At 40.9% G+C, this 9,020-nt stretch overlaps 1 long non-coding RNA gene across 2 annotated transcripts; it reads right to left on the bottom strand.

Moving 5' to 3' along the window:
- Positions 1-312: 312 nt before the first annotated feature.
- On the bottom strand, positions 313-8,519 carry LOC309803967. Of its 2 annotated transcripts, XR_014294028.1 has the most exons (4): positions 8,125-8,519; positions 4,242-4,430; positions 3,787-3,903; positions 313-3,516 (listed from the first exon to the last, which is right to left on the bottom strand). It is a non-coding gene; the product is annotated as an uncharacterized lncRNA (long non-coding RNA). The 2 variants fall into 2 exon arrangements; XR_014294029.1 differs by having other exon boundaries at positions 313-3,903.
- Positions 8,520-9,020: the final 501 nt, after the last annotated feature.

Raw genomic sequence — 9,020 nt, forward strand, 5'->3', positions numbered from 1 at the left:
TTCCTCCACTCAAACTACAAAATCACACTGTACTCCTTGTGTGAGGTGTCTGGAATCTCCTCGAGACAGAGAAATCACTGGGCCATTTGCCCAACCTCTGCTGGATCCTTGAACTTCTGCCACAATAGTCAAACTCTGTGCCCACTGGGTGCTGCCAGGTCTAGCTGACCATAGTGATCCAACAGACAACAGAATCATCTCTCTGAGACAAAGAGGGGATGAAATCTTCTCTCAGACGATTCCAAACACAGCATCTCTCATAGAAAGTAAATGTGAGCGGATGCATGATAGCAGTGAAAAGAAGAATGTGAATTTTAGTCCTGCCACTAATACGCTGGGTGACCCTGGGTAAACCACTAAGCTCTGCTTTCTCTAGATACATAATGGGGAGAGTGGTACAGGTGATTTCCACCTCCCTCCTGGCACTGACTGTTCTATGTGCTTGAACTGGTCTATAGGAAGTTCACACAACAGAAAGTTTAATGTCACTTTGATTTCTGAACTCTCCGGGTGGCTATGAATATACATATGCACACGTATATGGACACACACAATTCTTGTTGCCTTTCTTTGGACAATTTGCAGATTTGTTTTTCCTTTCGCTCCACTTTATCAAAGGTGAACAATGGTGGGGAAAGAACATCAATCATTGTAATGTCAAAAATCCCATCATGAATGAGGAATGGAGCATGCTCAAGGAGAACACATTATCATTAATGTACAATGTAGTAAGGATTTAGCAACTAGTTACATGGATTTCATCATTACAGAAAATCAAACTAGGTAATTTAAGCCCAATATTTTTTTAGTTGGCTTTAACAAAAAGGGCAATACTTCCTTAATTTCCTCTTCAGTTTGTGCACAGAGGACATCATGCCTTGGGACTACAGATGCCAAGTGCTATGGTACAGAGAAAACTGATTTAGGTATAATGAGTGGTTTACTGGTTTTCAAACCCTTTATGTATATAGACCAGTATTTATTTCTGCATGAAGGAAGAACTGGATACTGGCATAGATGAATGGGTGATTTCACCGACCTCCCAAACTGCAGCTACTCCTAGGAGCCAAATTTAGGAGAAAGCGATTAAGCAAATAATAATACCAATAACTTCTTATCTATTAGTTTACAACATGTCTCATTTTTCAAGAGCAGCCAAAATAAATGGCTCAGCTCTGCCATCCTCTGGTCCTTTCAAATATTCAAGAGTCCATTCCTGACTAACACTACAGGGAGTGACCAAGGACAGGCATGAATAGAACTAAAAATGTGTATGTGTATATGTGAGAGAGATACCTTGAACTTAACTCTATTTTTAGTTTGTCTACAAAGACAAAAGGTCATTTGATCCAAATTATTTCTTCTTCTAAGCTGTCAATAAATAAGAAATGTATCCCTCTAAGAAGTTCACCAATATTTTTCATAGGCTACTTTTTTCATACTGGGGAGAAAATATATATGACGGGAGATGGTTCCTTTCTTTGAAAGTATGCACTTTTATGAACGTCATTAAAAAGAGATGAGATGGTGTTTTGTGAGGCTCAATATTAGATTGCAGAGTAGATTGGTGCCCCAGCTAAGCTGGTACCATCGCTGATAACAGTCTTGTGAAAATTAGATTCCTTAGTTAATTGCAACACACCAATATTGAAGGGAGTTATCATGTCTGCAGTAAGTGCCTCCTTAGGAGAAGAAGCTGGCAAGCAGCGGGTACAATCTGCATCAGCTTTAGGACTGGGGTGGAGATCTGAGATGTGCAGATATTCCCTAGTCTGGCTGGAAGCCCAGCCCAGGGACGATGAATACCACTCTGGAACCTATCAGATTTATTCAGCGAGCACCTTCTGCACATTCAGAAGGCTGCCCTCTACCCTAACTCTGAAGAGGCAGGCAAGATCAGGTTTCCTCTGTGGGCTATGGTTCTCAGGTTGACCGAAAGGTTTGCACTCTGAGGGGCTGGTAAGGTCTGCTGAGAAAGAGAGATTGGATCTCTACACCCTGATATTATCAAAGTATCTTTAATCAACCAACCAGACCAAAAATTCTCTAAGCAGAACAGACCAAAAATTCTCTAGCAGGGAAAAGCTAAAATTTAGCTGTTTTTTCTTCCACTAAGTCCCTTCTCTCAGAAACCAACTCCTGAAATTTAAATGAAGAACACTCCTATTTTCCTGCAGCTCTAGGAAGCCAGAAACAGGAGCTTATCCTGACCAAGGAAGGAGTAAAAGACACGCTTTGTTTTGACTGAGCTGGGCTGCTCTTAACTACTTGTATCACTGTGAGGCAAAGCATATGTTGCAGAGGCTTTGGTCTCAAAGTATCCTGAAATCCCAATGGATAGAAAGAACCTCCGTGGATAGGTTGAAATCCCTGTCGTAATGAGGAACTTTAAAAAAAATCCCGAAACACTGCCCTCCCCACCCCAGCCCAATGGTTAAGAGAAAGAAAGCAATGACTTCTTTCTGGCTGTCCCAGTTAAAGATCTCAGAATGTCAAGGAGAACAAGGGCAATGCGCCAGCACCTCTCCCAGGCCTGAGTAACCTAGAATCTTGAGAGCCCAGACTAGATGATGACTCTACCACGTTATTATCCTGTTGTTTCCTTAAGGATTTCTCAGGCTGTAAACAGCAATGGCAGTAGATAAGTTTGCTCATACGTGGGTGCTATTTCATGCTGTTTTGATGGAGCTGTGTGGTTATTTAAATAATTAAGGTGCTTTATCATTCTTTGGAACAGCAAAGTGAGTTCCAAGGTAGCAATTATTGCCCAATCATTTTTAGGATCATTAAGGCTTCTTCAGCTAGCGTCCAGACCACTCCTTCTCCCTCTTCGCTCTCCACCCCACCTCTGCCCCCTCTCACACCCTCCATCAGCATCCCTGCTTCCTCAAGCTGTGCATCTTGTTTCGTGGAACCCAGCTCTGCCAGACATGCTGATGTCCTTCTGAGGGGAGGAGACTGGGATGCCGGGATGGGGACTAGAAGGGACTAGTAGCTCCTGTCTCCTTTGTTTTAAGGCTGTGATTTCTAGTCTTCCTCTTGCATTTTGAAATTTCCATGCTCTGAAAAATTTCCACTGGAACACTGGGTCGAAAAGTCAGACTATAGAGAATGGCAAGCCAAAAATATACCCTTCAGAGAGCCCAGTGATGAAAATTATATTCTCTGTAAGGCCATTAACCAGCTGTAGACCAATACCAGCTAATTAACCAGCTAACTAATAACGGGGATGAAAGACATTCGCTGGCGACATACAGATTCCAAGCAAGATTGGGTCTTCCATTCCCACAACTGCCCTGCTTCCCAATTCCCCGCATTGCCTTGTTTTAGGCCTGCCTTTCTTCAGATTCAACTGTTTTCTTATGCAACTTCAGAAACCCAGTGTTCTATTTAAACACACCTGCCTCCTGAAGTAGACAGAGGTCAATGGGAAGTGGGTCCTCGTTCTGGCGCTACCTCAGGCTCACCATGGAAACATGGGTAAGCTACTCCACCTTCCTTGGCCCAATCACCCTCCTGTAAAAAGAGGGAGTTGAAGGAGATTTATCACAGCCAAATTCTGGATACTTTGATGGGTTGAAGAAAAGAGCATACTGTGTGTTGTAAAAGGTTTCACTGTTTCCGCATTTCAGTGTCAGGCTTGGAACCCCATCCCAGGCCTGCCCAGAAGGCAGGTAGGGAGAAATTAAGAAAGAAGAGGGTCTTGGTCCTCAAGGAGATTACAATCTTAATTTTCTGGCAGTGAAAGTGTAGGTATTTCACGGTACTGATAAACTAGCTTCTCACCTGAGAATCCCATCCAACATCAGGACAACATTCCACTCTGTATTTTAGCATATATGTCCTGTGAAGACTGTACCCCATTTCCTATGACAGTTGTTTGTATTCTCTCTGCCAGAGACTCTGGAAGGATCAAAGAGAAACGCATCAGAGCAGAACTTATGAAATATCCCTGGGGAAATAACTGCAATGACTCCAAGTCCCCTCCCAGCCTGTCCCCCACACACTGTTTAATCATAACAAGAAAATTCCAGCAAGACTTAGGAATATTCTCTGTCTCTGTTACTCTAGCTGCAGTTACAGGAGAAAAAAAATGGGACTGCTCCAGACCACTGGGGAGGCTCATCGAAATTCGTACCACTAACTAGGTTATACTAAGAAAGAGAAAAAATATTATAGCAAGTATGGCTGGAGTTGAGCCAGCCCTCTCCAATCGCCCCCCACCCCCAAGCAAACCTCACCCTCGCAACGATGTTCCTGAAATTGCTTCCACACGCCTGTAGCTCCAACAAACACTCCTTATAATCAGAAAACACTGCTCCTGTCTTTCCCAACAGGGATGTGTTTATGGTTTATAGCAATAGAATCTCTTCAAAATATTTATAGGGTGACATTATGACAAATGATCTTCACTCTCCCTTCATCTGGCCCTGAAATTAATGAGAATATTGCAGATTGAACTTTTTTCAGGTTCCAAAGTTAAAAATAAATAGATTTCACATAAGATAATAAAATAGAAACCATAATGTTTCCATTAGGAAACCGTTTCCTACCCCTGCTCCCCATATCACCATATAGCCACTTCCTTCTTTGCCCCTGAAAGATTCAACCCAGGGATATTTAAAAAGACCTCTAGAATGGATAGATGTGTGATAAAACAAATACAGTGAAATGGTAGTTGTATAGTCTGGGTAGTTAATATAGAGAGTCACTGTAAAATTCTTTCCTATTTTCCCCTCAGTTTTCCTATCTGTAAAACAGAAGTACTGAATTAGTTGGGCCTGACGAGTTTTCCCAGCTGTAAAGTTTCTGTTGTTTTTTTAAAGGCCACTTCACCAGTTGCCTTTTAGTTGCAGAAAAAACATAAAGACTTCCCCAGACTCTAAGGCGATCTCACTCTCCCTTTTCTCCTCTCAGCTTTCCTCTCTAAACCCACTTGTGATTTTCCTAGTGCATTGGAAAAGCCACGAGCTTCAAGTTAGAAGGCTGAGACGCAAGTAGGCAAGTGATCTTGAGCAAGACCATCACCTCTCCAACCCTCAGTTTCTTGATGTATTTGGGGATAATGTTCACATCACAGACCCACTGTCTCAAAAAAATGACATAATGAATGCTAACTCCACCCCCTTGATGTAAACTGTAGAGCATTTTCATTATTTCAATCTCTCTGAAGCTCCTTATCACTTCTTCCTGTTTGCCAGAAGAGGTCACCAGAAATCTTTCTTTCAGAATTGAGGCTGGCTCCCAAAGGGCTAAATCCACCCGCCCTGCAGAGCAGCTGATTCAGTGACATTGCATGACTAGCCCCAAGGATTCTCACTGGCGAATTACACCACACCTGCCTCAGAGCCTGTACACACACTGAGAGACCTAAATTCTAGAACCAATTCCACTTACCAAGCACCTGCATCCCTTTTTCCCATGGATACCATGAGTACCAGCTAAATAGAAGCACCATATTAAGCTCTGTGAATAGTGGTCACTCACACGTAGACCATTAAGAGATTATGAACAAACCTTGAATATCGCAATAATATTGTTGAGCACCTACTGTATGTCAGTCTCTTTAAATTATATAACTTATAAATTATATAATAATTCTCACAATGGCCCTAATCCTATTTCTCCTTTTATAGATCAGGAAACTGCGGCTCAGAAAGCTTATGTTACTAGCCCAAGTCACAGCCTTGTGGAAGTTTCACATCATTATAGAGATGATGGGAAGCCAAGTTTTGGAACAGGCATGACATGTTGACCTCTTCCACTCATCTGTTTTTGACTTCAACAAATTATTTCACTCTCTGTGACCTTATTCACCTGCCTGTAAAAAGCTCTTATCTTCCCAAATTGTTGAGTATAAAATCAAGTACTTGATGTGGTAGTTTACTTTACATTAAAATTATTTAGTTTAGTTTACATTAAAAAGCAGTATATTGAAGAGACATTTATTAGTTTAACTCAAATGTATCTTCTGATAAAACACATGGTTCCTTTTGCCTAGGTACATTCCAATACACATAAATTTAACCTCCTATAATCTGTTATGTGCCAAGGCATACTATCTTGTACTAGACTGGAAATCAAACATCTTCTAGATCAAGAACCAACCAAGACAATCCTTGGCCTTCCTCTTCTCAGAACTTGGTAATGAACAATGAATATAAATCAGCCCACCTTAAAAGGTTGAGAGCCTACTAATCCAGTTTTTGGTACATGAAGGATTTGGAATTGATATGGGGCCATTTTCTGGCTAAAGGAATTGTGGAAGAGAGCAAAATGAGTAAACAACAGGGCAGAATGGGAATAAATGGCATTTGGAGGACCACGAGAACACCTTGTCTGTAGTCCTGCATAAGAGGTCACTCTGTCCTAGAATGGCTTGGATTTGGCTGGACTCATGGTTAAGGACTAGAACTTTTCTGGAAGTCTTTCCTAAATCTAGAATCCCTCTAAAACATTCACTCAACTAAGAACCTATTACAAAAAATACAAGGCATAGGAACCAAAGATAAGCACCATCCCCAACTACAGAACTTCTATTTAGTGAAGTGAGATGTGATATGGATATGAATAACTAATTCAAGAGAAGATCTGATAACAGATGAGGCAGGGAAAGAATTCAGGAGAGCTCTCTTGGAGGATGGGACATCTGAGCTCAGACTCTAAACAAAAAACTATTTTCCACAGCAGTTTACTTTTTAGATTTATGTAACGGTAGTCTCACCCACCTTTGAAAGTGTTAAACACAAGGTAACCACCTCCCCCAAGCAGCTGTGGAGGTAAAGAGGGAACAACTGTTTATATGAGGTACCACTGAAACAAGAGTATTACAAGTGGCAGCCTGACCAATGTTCCAATAAAGGAGGGCCTTCTAACAGCTCTTGACTCCTATCCAGGCTCTGGAAATTAAGTGGGAAAATAAAATCATAGGGAAATATGTGGATGTAACCCTGCCCCACACACTCAAAAATATATATATTAATAAGCTACTGCTTGTCTCTAAGTCCTTTTGTTCCTGACTTAACAATCGCCTAGATAACTTGATGTGTATCATCTAGCCAGACCAGTTCATGGGGGTAGGCTTCTTCTTACTACATTGCCGAAGTCCCTTTTGGCCTCATCCATGACTCTTCAGCCGCATCAAGTTTGGCGTCTGGCCTAACAGAACCATCAGCTACCAGCAGTGACACCAGAAAGGTCTTGGCGACCGCTCTGAGGACCAGGGCCGCTTCCTCTGTGAAGCTCTGGATGCTGGTGAGCAAAGTGGCGCTCTGAATGGACCCTGTTTAGTGACCACAAGTCAGGTTCAGCGGGTCTCCTGGCAACTGTTAAGAACTTGCCTTTGGATGATTTTTCAAAATGTCTCAGCCTAGAGAAAGCAGCTTAGCCCTTCAAGGTTTGAGCTGAAAGCTCAAGGAGGAGGTTTCAAAAGAAAGTGTCATAGCCAGGGCTAGAATGTACATATTCTGTGCAGGTTTTCTATCAGCTTTGTTTTTAACCTCCCTACACCTGCCTGTCTCCACCTACCTGCTCTTTATTAAATCTACTGTGGCAAGACACAGTGGCAAGACACTGTGTACAATGAAAGCAGGGCATCAGAATAAAGCAGAGCTTCTTTTCCTACATCACAGGAGGGGCTAATAGAAGTACCAAAATACTTGGTACTTACCAATACTTGGTAATACTTTCTAATGTGGAATGCAAGAAATATGCGACAAAGGAGGGTACCACAGACCATGCAGAAAATAAAACATGCTATGTTTCATGGCTTAAGAGCCGTTTGAGCAGTAGCAAGCTTAAAAAATATGTGAGATTTTGACAGATAGTAATAGTATTCCAGCAGAAGGAACATAAGTAAAAAATATGGAGGTAAATAACAAGAGGCACAATATAAGGCACAGTGACTATCCATTTGGCTGAAGTCTAATGAATGGTAGGCATGTTTGGAAAGACAGACTTGGAATGCATCAGGACAACCTTAAATGTAGAATAAAGGGTCAGGACTCTATTAAGTATGGTAGTTCTCAAAGACAGACCAATAGGATATTCCCTCATGGTTTGCAAAGCAGTTCATTCAATCCCCTCTCTCCATTAACTGATACTTCCAGCCTAATTCAAATTTACCTGTACTTTGTTGCAGGGAACTTGCCTTTCCCTTCATCTCAGCAGCAGATATAGTAAATACCCACTAGAAATGCACATCTTCTAGGACATCATCAATTCAAGCCAAGTATTAAGCATTTAGTTTGTGGTAGGTAGGCACTAGAAAGGGGACAATAAAGGTACAGTAGAGTCATGGTTCTACATTCAGCTCACTATTCTACAGTGATTCTGAAAAAAGTTACTTCTACAGTTTCTTCTTTTGTCAAATCTCAAGCCAAGGCAATTCTTAGTACAATGTAGCTATTTGCAATGAAGAGATTGTGGTCCTAGTACTATTACATTTTGTTGATCTGAAATATTACACAGAGATGACCTAGAAGAAAAGAATAATCTAGCAAGTCCTTTTTATTTTCAGCTGTAACTAAAATGATTCTCCCAACCCAAAGAGCATCTATTCAAAGCATGAAATCATGAATATAAAGTAAAAAGGGTATGGAGTGTGAAAAAGTCAAATATGAATAGAAAAAAAAAAACAGACAAAATATAACTGGTTTTTAATAAGTCACTGCTTGTGGAAGTATGTAAAAAGAATAATTTCTTTCAGAATGATTTGCCTTTCTTTAGAAAGAATATTTTTGGGAAAGAGAAGGTTAGTATTACCTATCCTAGTAATAGATGAAAGATTGCCCCACATCTTTTTTAGAAGTGGTGCTTACATATCAAATAATCAATTTGCTAAACTCAGTTTTTTCCACATTAGATATACATTTCTACCACATTTAAAGGTGTACCACGCTCAACATGCCATTTAGCCAGAATAGTATGCAAGAGACAAAAAAATTGGACATTCCCACAATGCATTTCAGAGCATTTAAAATTCAGACTATTTCACATTTTAATGGTTCAACCTTCCAATA

Source organism: Mesoplodon mirus (assembly GCF_964341445.2).
Source record: "Mesoplodon mirus genome assembly, chromosome: 5".
In the NCBI taxonomy this organism is placed as follows: Eukaryota; Metazoa; Chordata; class Mammalia; order Artiodactyla; family Ziphiidae; genus Mesoplodon; species Mesoplodon mirus.